The sequence below is a fragment of the Canis lupus genome, chromosome 9, assembly GCF_048164855.1.
Source record: "Canis lupus baileyi chromosome 9, mCanLup2.hap1, whole genome shotgun sequence".
NCBI classification, from domain to species: domain Eukaryota; kingdom Metazoa; phylum Chordata; class Mammalia; order Carnivora; family Canidae; genus Canis; species Canis lupus.
Genome location: NC_132846.1, coordinates 70,614,648 through 70,629,031, shown reverse-complemented (window position 1 = coordinate 70,629,031; position 14,384 = coordinate 70,614,648). Strand labels below are relative to the sequence as shown.

The window sequence follows — 14,384 nt, the reverse complement described above, 5'->3', positions numbered from 1 at the left end:
TCAATTAACATCCCAGCTTCATGTGCATTCTATTCCAACTATCTTCAATCTTTCTATGTACTCCTTCAGTGAGAAGCTATCCAATAATTCTTTGCATCATAATATGGATGTGCTATAACTGCACTCTCTCTCACAGTCACCACTAGCCACACGGAGCTACTAAGTACTTGAAATGTGGCTAATGCAACTGAAGAACTGAATTTAAAATTCATTGAATTTTAATTATCTTAGATTTAAACAGCCACATGTGGCTAGGAGCAACCACAGTGAACAGCACAGTCTTAGATTTTATTACTGGATAAATGCTTAAGTCAAATGCACTACAAAAATAAGATGGATTATTCACCTACTTTGAAAATGAATAAAATGCCTTCCATCTTATTTTTAACCACAATTGTACTGAATTGGATTAAGCATAATCTTTATTTCACAGCACATTCATATCATTGATCTACGTATAGCTTAATATAAGTAATTCAGTGAACACTAATGAAAAATTCACCCCTGTTGACAAGATCTTTTGACTATTATTTACCTTAGTCATTAGGTTCCTTACCCACAAAGGTAGCAGCCAAGATCTTCATCAGCAAAGACGGATTAAATCAACCATGGTCTTCATTCTGTGGAGTCAAGTGCCAATATTCAAAAGAATGAACAGTTCAGATTTAGATTGATTTAAAAGACAATAGTTGTATGATACAAGATTAATCAGGAAATTTGATTCACTTCTCATTTTCATCACTGACCCAAGAACATCACTTCTTATTTATTTATTTGACTATAAATTTTAAATAATACAATGTTCATCACACAAAAATAGAAACTCTGACCATTGCACATATCTGTCTAGAGACCTCCTACTCACATAGGCAAGAGCCTAGACAATCTTTTTTTTTTCTGAAGGATTCAATTTATGTAGAAATAGATGAGTTTAAATCTGTGATTCATGGCATATTCTCACCAAGATCTATGCTTGACCCTCCTCATATATTAATTCAACTGTTCACTGTTTTATTTATTCTTTTATGGAGTGACTTATGGAATATTTGATCACATATTTAAACATACTAAATATATTAAATATACACACACACGTTTACACACACAATGGTAAACCCATGAACAACTCAGAATAGAAATGCTCTTCATATGCAAGTGTCTATATACCCATTCCCAAGCCAGGAAGAGAGGACCAATAGTACAGACAGATTAATCCTTACTCTTGCTCTTTACTAGGCCATGTTTTATATCCCCCTTTTAAAAACTGTGATTAGGACTTAATCTACTCAAATGTAACAATTCATCAATATTTGGGAATTAACTAATATTAGACAGGAAACCTGAATAACATTATTTTGCCTCCATACCTATTATATTACCCATAAAGCTTTAAAAATGAGCTGTTTCTCCTTCTTTTTAATAAAATTCAGTAAACAGAGGGAGATTAATAATAACTCAGTTCCTAAGGCACATTCTAATATGAACTATGCTCATTCTTTTTCCAATTAAGTATTTAATGACTTATTTATATATGCAATTTATTCTTTTCAAAATAAAAAACAACTAACCAGCAAATAACCACCTATATCAAACAATGATACTGAGTCTTATGTACTTCTGCCTACCCATTCATTCCAAAAAGGGGAAACAGCCTTTAGAAATAGATTTCACTAGAATTCAGTGCCACAGAAATGTATAATAATAATAATAAACTCTATTTCATTACATACTCTCATAGTTGTCTATGCTCAGATTTATTTTTACTTTTTAATATTTATTTAATTTATTCTTGCATAATTTACTTACAAGAATTCAATCTATATCCATAAAGTGTGTATGCCCATAATCAAGACACTTGAACACTCTGAACTTCTGCCCTAAGCTCAATTCCATAGAGGAAAAAATGAGGCCACTTTTTAATTATGGACCTCAGAGTCACAGATGGCTTTAATCAAAATTTTTGATTCAGACACCCTCCAATCTCATCATTGGTCCACACTTGGCACTCTTTTTCTTCATTCATTTCTACCTTCATTTTCCCATGGATCACCAACTCCCAGAGCAAGATACTCAATACAACTATGATCTGTCTCTAGACTGATTTCTCACAAAGCTTTCATACTAGGTCTCCACAGGAACCTTGTTTCATATCAATGCCATCATTAAAAATGTTCCATGATTGAGCCATGTTCATTTCATTTGTCCAGTTTTAATCATGGTGTAATCAACAATGAAAAACCACAGGGCATCCCACATCTAGAATACAAGCAATATGCTCTACCTTCTGAGAGCTCCTTCCTCTAAACAGTTAATAGCCTGGATCTCTATCAAAATGCAAATGCTTCAATCAACTGTGGTTTAGAAATAATATGAAATATCATTATCAATATTAATATTAATTAAATGCCTTCCACTCAAAAACAAAATGCATCTCAGTTGTGCTGAAATGGGTTAATTCTACTTCTTGGCCCAAAACACATTCCCACTATTGGTCCATATTTGATGTTCCTAGATTTTATTTTTGTGTATATAGGCTTTTGTTCTATTCAATGACTTTAGTGACCACACATGGACAAACCATACAAATGAGGACAAACTCTGACTGTTACATTGGTTCTTACCCACAGAAGTAACAGTCAAGATCTTCTTCATTGGATAATAGCTGAATCCAATGTGGAGTATTCATCCAGGAGGATAAAGTAGATTTTTAAAAGAGTGAAAAGTATAAATTTAGATTTTTAAATAAAAGTTAGTTCTGCATTAGATTAATCATAAATATTGGTCCGTGTCACATTTTCATCAATACAACAGTGCTATCCTTTTCATCTACTGAATTACTCAATTTTCAGTGTGAAATAACATAAAGAAGACCTTTATAATCTACACACCCAACACAAAAAGAACTAAAACTATTATTGATATCTGACTATATAACCTACCAAAAAGTAAAAAGTCCAGATAATATTTCAGTGGGAAAACTTTAGCAAAATGGAATGAATTTAAATTCTTATTTCATAAAACAACCTGACCAATGAGCCACACTGTACTTTCATACATGTGTTTATCGATTTGTTGACTCATTTATTTATTCACTTTTTAAGCAACTCTAAGGATAATTTAATTATCTGCTCTTTTTTTCTACAGAAAACACAAAATGGTTATCAACTACTCAAAACTGAATACTATTACATGCAACTTCCTATCTCAGCATTGTTTGCACTGATGGAACTTTCTGCAGTAATGGAAATATCCTCTATTAGCACTATTCAATATGGTAGCCACTGGCCACATTTGGCTTAAAATGTGGCTAGTGTTACTAAGGAAGTGATCTTTTATTTTTAATTAATTTGAATTTAAATGTTAACAGTAAGGTGTACTAGAGAGAATGGGGGTATTCTCCCATTCCCTTCCCCAAAGGAGGAGCCTAGATCTTTTTTATTTAAGTGGACTTTGAAAGCACAAACAGGATTTTTTTTTTTTTTTTTTTTTTTAGCACTGGATGTTATACTACATGTTGGCAAATTGAACTCCAATAAAAAAAGATACAAAAAAATAAATAAATAAAAAATAAAGTTAAAATTTAAAAAAAAGAACAGGGTTAATCACACTCCTTCATACATTATACATGCTTCTCACTGACCCATGATTTACATTCTTTTCAATAATGGATTGAAATATAAAATTTTTTTTACTCACTAATAATAATAGCATCAATAATGGTGAGCTCTAAGGATACTTCACAAGAAGGCTGAGTGATACTACAAGTATCCATTGGCTTTTCACTTTCAGAAATCATCAACAAAATACATTTACATTTTTCTTTCATTTTTAGTTATTTACCTATTTTTACATTTTTCTTTGAAAGAAAAGTCAATGAACATAATTACTATACTCACTCTTCTAATGTTCATGCTTCGGCCTTTCCTAAGTTTCAATAATTATTTAATAATTTACTTTATTTTTTAACACTGATTGTATTAAATTTTTATTTATTAAAATCATTTTATACTGGGCAGCCCGGGTGGCTCAGCAATTTAGCACTGCCTTTGGCCCAAGGCATGATCCTGCAGATCCCCGATCGAGTCCCACGTCAGGCCCCCAGCATGGAGCCTGTTTCTCCCTCTGCCTGTGTCTCTGCCGCTCTCTGTGTTTCTCATGAATGAATAAATAAAATCTTTTAAAAAATCATTTTATATTAATGGGTTTATCATGATTTGTTAGATTATTATTGGTATATGTATTCTACTAAGTATTGCTGATTACTATGCAATTATGTAAGTTTTTTGTCCTTTTTGAAAATAATACATGCCATCAATTCACTACCACCTCAAAACAATATTGATGTTCACATATATCTATCATATGTTCCCAAAGAAGGAGCAGCCTTAGTCTACTTTATTTTAATTCAAAATTCCAGAAATATATTAATAATCCTGGATTCATTAGCTCTTTTCATGATTAGATAAGGTATAGCCCTTTCTTTACTTATTCATAGTTGTGAACAATAAAACAATAACAACAGCACAAATCAAGACTATGGTCCTTGAATATTTCTAATTTTATCCATAAGCACATTTCCCATAGATGCAATGGACCTCAGAGTTACAGACTGGGTTTAATCAAAAATTTTATTCAGATGCCCCACGCACACTCATCATTGATCCAGACTTGGTATTCTGTGCCTTCATTTAATATATTGTTCTGACTTATTCACTGATTCATTAATAATTCAGTCAACATGCACGAATTAGGAAAATAAAACAAAGGCCCTTGAAAATAGGAGTATGTCCAAGAAAGTGACTTACTACAGAGCTACAGAACTGACTCTCTCTGTGCAATGTACCCCAGCATTGTAAATATGAATTAATCCATTTCCTTGCATCATCTTAATTCCATTAGTCATTGGTCCCTGCTTGGGCCTCTTTCATTTGACATCTGTGTTTTTTTTTTTTAATTTTTTTTTAATTTTTATTTATTTATGATAGTCACAGAGAGAGAGAGAGAGAGAGGCGCAGAGACACAGGCAGAGGGAGAAGCAGGCTCCATGCACCGGGAGCCCGATGTGGGATTCGATCCCGAGTCTCCAGGATCGCGCCCTGGGCCAAAGGCAGGCGCCAAACCGCTGCGCCACCCAGGGATCCCGACATCCGTGTTTTAAAGATGGTAGAGTGAACTACCACTGTGTGCCATGATTAAGGAAAAAGCAAAATTTCCCATTTTCTTATGTTATGTTTCTTCAATGAGTTCATAGTCTGTAATGATGTCAACCAATGGACAAGTGCTTAAATCCACCATGGAACAAAAATAAAATGGAATATTAAAATGTTTTAAAGATGATTGAAATGATTTTCATCTTTCATTCCAATAAATTCAGTAATGCTGAAATGGATTAATCATAATTCTGAATTCATAACATATTTTAATCATTGGTCAATGCATGACCATCTTTGAATTGTTCATGTATGCAGCCATTTATTCTTTCAAAACATTTCAGTGAGTACCCATGACCAAGCCCCCAAGCAATACATGAACACTAATTATTGCTTTCATTGATCTCCTCTCTCTTTACCCAAAGAGATAAAAGGCAAGATCTTCACCATGAGATAAAAACCAAATCTAGTAGATTGTGCTCATTCTGAGGAGTAAAAAGCAAGCTTTAAAAAGAATCAGTCTACATTTAACTATTTTAAATGATCAAAAATCTAGTAGCCATAAAACTTAGTTTGCATACTTTTTAAACATTCGGAAGAGAGAACTCTACTTTATATTTACTAATCTGTGCAATTTTTTATTTTAAATAATATAATGAACACCACTGAACTTAGCATTAAAAAGAAGGAAGATAATTATAATTATTAGGAATATCTGTCTGGACTTGCTACCCATGTAGATAAAAGCCAGGATCATCTTTTCTGTTGAATTTTATTTGTGCAGAATTGGATACCTGGGAGATTCAATTCAGGACACAATCTCACCAATGATCCAAGCTTGACCCTACTTAATAAATTTATTATTCACTCACTAATTGTTCTGTTTAATTACTCATGGGATAATAAGGATATCCCTTCATTTTTCTAAAAGAATTCCAAAAATTAAACAACCATCAAAACAGAAGCAAAAAACTTATTATTTACAAATGTCTGCGTGCATCATTAGAAAGGCCTAGAGCTTTTTGTCTTCTTATGGATATCAGTCGTGTAAAACATCATGATCTTTACATCCAACTGCATGCTTTCCTTTCATGCATTGTGGGATTTTTAAAAAACTGATATAAATGCAAATGCATTTGCTCACTTATAATTATACTTCAATATATGTCAGCCCACCCACACCAGATAAGTACCTTGAATAATATTTACATTTGTCCTTATGTCATTACCCAAAAGAATAGCAAACTGATTCTTTAATATCTGTTTGCTTACATAAAACTGCATAAAGAGATTGCATTAATCATGAGTGTGGTTGTATAAAACATTATCATCATTGCTCCATGCTCTCCCTCTCAATTACATAGTTTATTCAATCAACTACTTATGTAAATGTATTTCCCTTTCCTTAATAAAATGATCAATTGGCAATATGCCTCAACATAAAACAAAACACTGACTCTTATGCACAGTTGACCATATGCCCCTTAACAAAGTGATAAAAGCCTTGGCTATTAATTTATTGGGAATAAATACCTCAAAATTGTTTTTAATAACTACTCACGTTCCATTATATGCCTTAAAAGTAGTGCATCCTTATCTCTCTTATTCTTTATTCATTGATATATTTCTTTATTCATGGGCTAATTGTATTATAATAATGCAATTCATACCCCAAACCACAAAAGCCCACGAATAAGATGCTGTAGGCTCATTTCCCACAAAGAGAATAATGAGGTGTTTCTTTGTAATGGACCTCAGTTGCAGATGGGTTTAATCAAAATTCTTGTTTCAGAAACCCCATGACATTCATCATTGGTCCATGCTAGGAAATTTTTGTTTATTGATTAATTTTCTGATTCACAAATAATAATACAATCACAAAATTCCAAAAACAAGATCCTTGAATGTTAGGCTTTTCTCCTATAAAGCTAACAAACTCATTTTTTACAAAGACACTCAAAGCTGCATATGTGGATGGGTCAACTTCCCTGCTTTGTATCAAACCCACATTTAGCACTGCTTCCTGTGTGGCCCTCTCTTATTTAATTTGTCCATATGTCAAAGATGGTTCAATGAAAAATAATGAAACCACCATCTTCAATCACCTCTGGGCTGCTCCCAAAGAGCTATCAGCTACCTCTATCCATATGGGAATGCTTAAATCAACCATGGTAAAAAAATAAAGAATACTAAACTGCTCTGAAAATAAATTAAGTAACTTCTATCTTCTTTTAAAATTACCTCCACTGTACTGCTTTAGATTAAACGTAGTTTTTGGTTTATAACACATTCCCATATCAGTCCACACTTGGAGTGTTTTATTTATTTTGTGTGTGTAGTACACAATTATTTACTTTGGTATCTTCAGATAGCACCCATGAACAAGCCATCCAAACAAAGAATGTGAACTAAGGGACTTACTTATATTAGTCTTCATGCTCCTGGTTGACTACAATAATTCTTACTAAACGATTGAGTCAGCCATGCTATTGTTCACTCTGGGTAGGAAAAAGCAGATTTAGACTACATTTAGAATTTTTTAATGGCTGTTGGACAAAGCTAGATACCAATAAGAACTTTGGCTCAAAGATGCAATTCTTTATTAATCCAGGACAGAATTCTTAGTGATAAGTAATATAATAAATACTATTAAGTTCATCACCTAGTCCAAAGTTAAGATCTATAATGGTTACAAATATCTACCTGTATCAACACTTATTAAAGAGATGGTTATCTAACAGATTATTGACTGATGAAAACACTTTCCTTTTCCGTAGTTTAAAAAAACCCATCAAACTACAGAAACTCGAAACACTGCCTCTTAGCTGTACACACTAATATGTTCCACAAAAAGGGGGATTACAGAGTAAGCCTTTCCATTTTCCTTCAGGATTGTATTGATATTAATAGTGTTTACTGCACTCTGCTAATCGCCCCACAAGGAGGCTTTTGGTGTTTCATGTATTCATTTCTTTATTTATTCACACATTGATTCACTTGAAATAATACAATCCATATCCATGAACCACAAAAGCCTGGGGCAAGTTTATTGAATTTTCCTAACTTCTACTATTAGCTAATTTCTACAGAGAATATCGACCAATTCCTGCTCTGTAATGGACCTCAGAGTTACACAGAGGGCTTCATCAAAGGTGTTGATTCAGATACCTCCACCAATACTCATCATTGATCCAGGCACAGCTTGCTAGTTCTTCATTCACTTAGGCCTTCTTGAATGGATTCATTCATTCATGGACTCATGAATAGTAATTATACAATCAATAACCTTTAATGACACAAAACTGAGAACAAAAGTCTGAAAGACAACCAAGATCTGTTCATTGCCCCCTTTATGGAGAGCAAATAGTCACTCACTTTTCACAATGAACTTCTGTTTTGCCATAGGGATTAATCAGCACGCTTGCTTCATATCAATCCCTTACTTGTGACTGGCATCCACCTGCTTTTTTTTCACTTGACTTGCCTATACATTAAAGCTGGTGTCATCAACAACCACAAACCTATCATCTTAACCCACAAGTGACAAAACTGACCTCTGCCATCCTTCAAGATGTTCTAGCCTCAAAGGGTTAATAACTGAAATTTTTATCAGTAAAGGAATGTATTAAGCAAAGGTGGAAAAATGTATTAAATGGGAGGATACACTGCTTTGAGAATATGTGAAATGCCTCCTCCCCCTCACCTTAGTGGTGGTCCTTAGTTGGGATGCATTAAAGTAAATACAAATTTTAATTCATGACACATTTCAATCACGGAGCTCAGGACTGACACTCTTTAATTTCATATATTACTTAACTATTTATTTTATTGAAATAATTTAGTGGGCTTCCATAAATAACCTCCATCTTAGAACACAAACATTGATATTTACTTACATCAGTTTTTATGCTTCTCAGTCTCAGAATTAACAGCCAGGTCTCACAATTATAGGATGATTAAATCAGCTCTATAAACAAAGGAAAAAGTGGGGAGGGAAGTCAATTTGTAAAAACAGTGAAAACAGAATTCGCTTTCCTAAACTGAAACTAGTGAAAGGACCAGTTAATCAGAAGTTCTATTTCATATCACATTCTTATCATTTTCCCAGGATGGTACTCTCTTACTTAGTAAAATTTTTACTAAATAATTTGAATACTATTGAATTTCTTGCTCAGCACAAAATTAAATAAAAATTACCAAATAGAGACATCTGACTTTACTTGCTACCTACCTAGAGGGAGCTATCATCACCTTTTTATTAGACTTCTATGTGTTAAATTTAATGTATTTAATTTAGTTTTCTGATCCAATCTCCCAATCCTCCACTACATGGATTTATGGATTTATGGATTCACTCACTTACTGGTTGTTTTTATTATTCAGGGAATAACAATACCATCTTTCTAAAGAAAACTCGAAAAGGTTAAACATCAACCCAGAACCAAAATACCACAATTTGGAAAGGTCCAGATGCATCTTTCAAAAAACAGAAGAGCCTAAAATTTCCTAGAATATTTGTCATTGGAAAACTAAGATGAATCAAAAGTCCTCATATTTAAACATGTGTTCCTAATTGGTCCATGATTTGCTTACTTTTTAAAAATAGATTGATATATAAAACTATACTTTCTCTTATACAAAGACACTAGTAACTGTGATCTTATCCACCAGACAAGAATAGTGAACAAAATTTATGTCTGACCATAGCCATTACCATCAATAACAGACTTGCCTCTTTTTTTATTGTTTGAATAAAATTGGTTTAAAAAGATTGGATTAATGATGAGTGTAGTCATATAAATCATTCTCATCATTGGTCTCTGCCTGTCTCTCAATTCTGTGGTTATTTAACTAACTATTATAGAGTAAATGTGTTGCCATTTCCTTAATAAAAGAATCAGTTGACAACCCACCACCAACAAACACTCCTGGGTATTATGTACAAATAACCAGATAGCCCTTTAATTTACTATTAATTTATTGGAGTAAGAGTTTCAGACAAATTTTAATAATACGACTCCATGTTGCATTACATTCCTTAATAATAAGTGTATAATTTGTCCTCTTTTTTTCATTCATTAGTGCATTTTTTTAATTTGTGGGTCAATTTTAGAATAAAATACAGTCCATCACTAAGAACCACAATAGCCCAAGCACACGGCACCATGTGCTCCGTTCCCACAGAGGGAATAACTACGTGTCTCTCTGTAATGGACCTCAGAGTTGCATATGGGTTTAATCAAAACTCCTGTTTCAGATACCCCATGGTACTCATCATTGGTCCAGGCACGTTTTTCTTCCTTAATGTCTTATTTATTTATTTATTTATTTATTTATTTATTTATCTATTTATTTATTCATCCATCGATCCATGAATAACAATACAATCATAAAATTCCAAGAACACTATCCTCCCACTAGTGGCTCTTTCCCTAAAGAGCAAATAGATTAGATCTCCTTTTACAATGGACCTCAGAGAATACATCTGATCACTTATTATCCATGCCTCATTCCAAACCACATTCACCATGGGTCCTTCTGTGGCTTTATTTTATTTTATTTGCCCATGTCTTAAAGATGGTTCAATGGAAGGTTATGAAACCACCACCTTAATCACATCTCAAAACAAAGTCTTCCATTTGCTTACAGGCTGCCACACAAAACAGTTGTCAGCCAGTACTACACCAATATGGAAATGTTTGAGTCCTCTGTGGAGGAAAATAAAGTGTAATATTAGGTAATTCTGAAAATGAATGAAATGACTATTTTTTTAATCACTTCAGTTGTGCCCAATTGGATTAAAAATAATTTTTGATTGATAACATATTCCCATCACTGGCCCTTATATGGAGATTTTTATTTCTTTTATAGACAATGATTCTTTCAATACACCACTGAACACTTGTGAACAAAAGCATCCCACCCAAGGTTGGGAACTCTGAATCTTACTTACATTTGTCTCTATGTTCTTTACACACAGAGCTAACTGTCAAGATGTTGTTTCATAGAAAATGAGTAAGTTTGCTGTTTTATGGTCATTCTGTGAAGGAAAATGTAGAATTAACCTAGGTTTTTTAATGTATGTTAATCATGTAGAACTAGATAGTAATAAACTTTGGCACTTCTTAGTCTAATATTTACTTTCACTTTTAAATAATGTACTAACCATTGTCCAATAAACCTCATAAGAATAAAAACAGTATCAAAAAAAGAATAAAAACAGTATCTATCAAAAATCTTTATATTTTAATAGTTTTAACAGAATAAAAAGTAATTTTAACAGATGTTACTTTTGCAGAATTGGATACATTTAAATCCTTATTGGGACACCTGAGTGGCTCAACAGTTGAGCATCTGCCTTTGGCAGGGGTCATGATCCAGGGGTCCTGGGATTGAGTCCTGCATCAGGCTCCCTGCTAGGAGCCTGCTTCTTTCTCCCTCTGCTTCTCTCTGTGTGTCTCTCATGAATAAATAAATAAAATCTTTTTAAAAATAAATAAATAAAATAAATAAATAAATAAATAAATAAATCCTTATTTTATATTCTCTGTAATGCCTCATGCCATGACCAAATCAAAATCACAATGAGGTACCAGCTCACACTGGTCAGGATGGCTAAAATTAACAACTCAGGAAACAACAGATGTTGGTGAGGATGCAGAAAAAGGGGAACCCTCTTACACTGTTGGTGGGAATCCAAACAGGTTCAGCTCCTTTGGAAAACAGTATGGGGGGTCCTCAAAAAGTTAAAAATAGAGCTACCTTGTGATCCAGCAATTGCACTACTAGATATTTATACAAAGGATACAAACATAGTGATTCGAAGGGATACATGCACCTCAATGTTTATCGCAGCAATGTCCACAATAGTTAAACTATGGAAAGAGCCTAGACGCCCATCCACAGATGAATGGATAAAGAAGGTATAGAGAGAGAGACTCTGTGTGTGTGTGTGTGTGTGTGTGTGTGTGTGTGTGTGTGTGGTGTATCTATAATGGAATATTACTCAGCCATCAAAAATAATGAAATCTTGCCATTTGTAACAATGTGGATAGAACTAGAAGGTGTTATGTCAAGCAAAAAAAAGTCAGAGAAAGACAAATACCACATGATTTCGCTCACACGTAGAATTTAAGAAACAAAACAGATGAACATAGGTGAATGGCAGGAAAAGTAAAATAAGATGAAAAGAGGGAGACAAACCAAAGGAGATGCTTAACTCTAGGAAACAAATTCAGGGTTGCTGAAGGGGACATGGGTGGGGAGGGGGTAACTGGGTGATGGGCATTAAGAAGGGCACATGATGTAATAAGCAACTGATGAATCACTAAGTTCTACCTCTGAAACTCATAATACACTATATGTTAATTAAATTGATTTTAGATTTATTTTTTTTAAAAAGAGACTAAAACTAAAGCAAAAAATCTGCTACCAGAGGACATTTACCAATGTCTAGAGACATTTTTGATTGTCACAACTGCAAGGGGGTGGACAATACTGGCATCTAGTAGAGGCCATGAAGTTACTAAACATTCTAAAATGTACAGGCAGCCTTCCCAGCAATGAATTATCCAGCCCAAAATGTCAGTAATGAGAGGTTGAGAAAATCCTGCTGTACCCTCTTCAAAATAATTGGTTGAGACATAAATGTATTTATACATTCACTCACAGTATCATCGATACCTACAAACATACAAACTGGATTAGAAATTTAAATGGAATTAACAGCTGTTCATATGCTCATTACTCCCAGATAGAACCAACTAGATCATATTTTCTTATTTTCAACAAGCAACCAGCATCTTAAAGACAATACAGAACAATACCACATTGCTTCCCTGATACTCATCTGTGTCTGTTCCTGTCCCAGATAGATATGAGATTTAATCAATTTATTTTAGAACTGAGTGGTTCACAAAATATTAATAATAATAAGCACATTACACAGTCTCATACTGGGCCACATATAGCTCTTTGTTCATTTACATATTTATTTATTCATTTATTAATTTGCTTATAGTGTTACAATCCAGACCTATAAACCTTCATAGCTTAAGAACAAAATCCTGGATATTACTAACCTCTGCTGTAGGTGGATTTACTATATAGGCATTAACTAGGTCTCTGACCTCAGAGTTATAGGGTTTAATCAAAATCATTGATTCAGACACCCCAGGATACTCATCATTGGTCCAAACATGGTACCCTTTCCTTTACTCATTAATACCTTTGTTTACTGGTTCCCTCATTAAGTTACTAATAGTAAGAAAGGCAATACACATGAATCACAAAACAAAAATACGACCCTAGAATACTACTAAATTATATCTGTAGGCTTATTTTCCATAAAACTAAGAAACTACTTTTTTACAATGATTCTTGGCATTATACACACAGACTGTCAAACTACTTGTTTCACATCAACCCCATATTTATACTTTGTCCGTGCTTGCCCTTCTTTCATTTAGTTACCCCATGTTTTAAAGATGGTACATAAGGTAGCCAGCCTCCAAGATGGCCCCCAATGATTCATGGCTTCTGGCATTCCAGCCTTGTGTAATCTCTCCCATTTGAAATAATGCCTGGCCTCTATGACCAATAGAATCCCGTGGAAGTGAAGGTATAGGACTCCTGAGTCTAGGTTATAAATACATTGAGGCTTCCATCTTCCTCTCTATTGGATTGGCTATTCTTTGCGAAGTCAGCTGTCATGTTGTGAGGATACTCAAGAAGTCATGAGGAGAGGTCTAGGAAGGGATTGTGGTCTCCCACCAACAACCAGCACCATGAAAGTGAGCCATGGAAGCAGATCCTCCAGCCCAGTCAAGCTTTCAAATGACTGCACTTTACCACCTGACATCTTGACTCCAACCACCCAAGAGAACCTAGGCCAAACTGCCCATCCATCCACTCCTGGATTCCTGCCCCATAGAAACTGTGTCAGATAACAAATGTTTATTCTTGTTTGAAACCACTAAGTTATAGGGACACCTGGGTGGCTCAGGGGTTGAGCGTCTGCCTTTGGCTCAGGGCGTGATCCCGGGGTCCCAGGATCCAGTCTCGCTTCAGATCCTGCATGGAGCCTACTTCTCCCTCTGCCTATGTCTCTGCCTCTCTTTCTGTGTGTCTCTCATGAATAAATAAATAAAATCTTTTTTTTAATTTTTTTAACAACCACTAAGTTATAGGGAAATTTGTTGCACGGCAGTAGAAAACTAATATAATACAATGATG

The 14,384-nt window shown here is 34.1% G+C and overlaps 1 long non-coding RNA gene, 4 other non-coding genes and 2 pseudogenes across 20 annotated transcripts in view; all 7 read right to left on the bottom strand.

Moving 5' to 3' along the window:
• Positions 1-14,384, bottom strand: part of LOC140640485 (uncharacterized) — a 106,889-nt gene that overhangs the window by 55,165 nt on the left and 37,340 nt on the right. For 12 of the 16 annotated variants that reach the window (XR_012037220.1, XR_012037219.1, XR_012037227.1 and 9 more), the window contains 5 exons: positions 11,104-11,190; positions 9,047-9,117; positions 7,572-7,648; positions 2,622-2,662; positions 557-620 (listed from right to left, as the gene is read on the bottom strand). This is a non-coding gene — a long non-coding RNA (uncharacterized lncRNA). Of the gene's footprint in view, positions 1-535; positions 621-2,621; positions 2,663-7,571; positions 7,649-9,046; positions 9,118-11,103; positions 11,191-14,384 lie in introns of all 16 variants that reach the window. The other 4 variants (XR_012037228.1, XR_012037230.1, XR_012037231.1 and 1 more) reach the window with 4 other exon arrangements.
• LOC140640751 (small nucleolar RNA SNORD113/SNORD114 family) lies at positions 1,923-1,996 on the bottom strand. The gene has a single exon (XR_012037388.1). It is a non-coding gene; the product is annotated as a small nucleolar RNA SNORD113/SNORD114 family (small nucleolar RNA).
• On the bottom strand, positions 4,590-4,665 carry LOC140640760 (small nucleolar RNA SNORD113/SNORD114 family; annotated as a pseudogene).
• LOC140640768 (small nucleolar RNA SNORD113/SNORD114 family) lies at positions 6,898-6,970 on the bottom strand. The gene has a single exon (XR_012037401.1). It is a non-coding gene; the product is annotated as a small nucleolar RNA SNORD113/SNORD114 family (small nucleolar RNA).
• Positions 8,267-8,344, bottom strand: LOC140640757 (small nucleolar RNA SNORD113/SNORD114 family; annotated as a pseudogene).
• Positions 10,361-10,435, bottom strand: LOC140640756 (small nucleolar RNA SNORD113/SNORD114 family). The gene has a single exon (XR_012037392.1). It is a non-coding gene; the product is annotated as a small nucleolar RNA SNORD113/SNORD114 family (small nucleolar RNA).
• On the bottom strand, positions 13,274-13,345 carry LOC140640762 (small nucleolar RNA SNORD113/SNORD114 family). The gene has a single exon (XR_012037396.1). It is a non-coding gene; the product is annotated as a small nucleolar RNA SNORD113/SNORD114 family (small nucleolar RNA).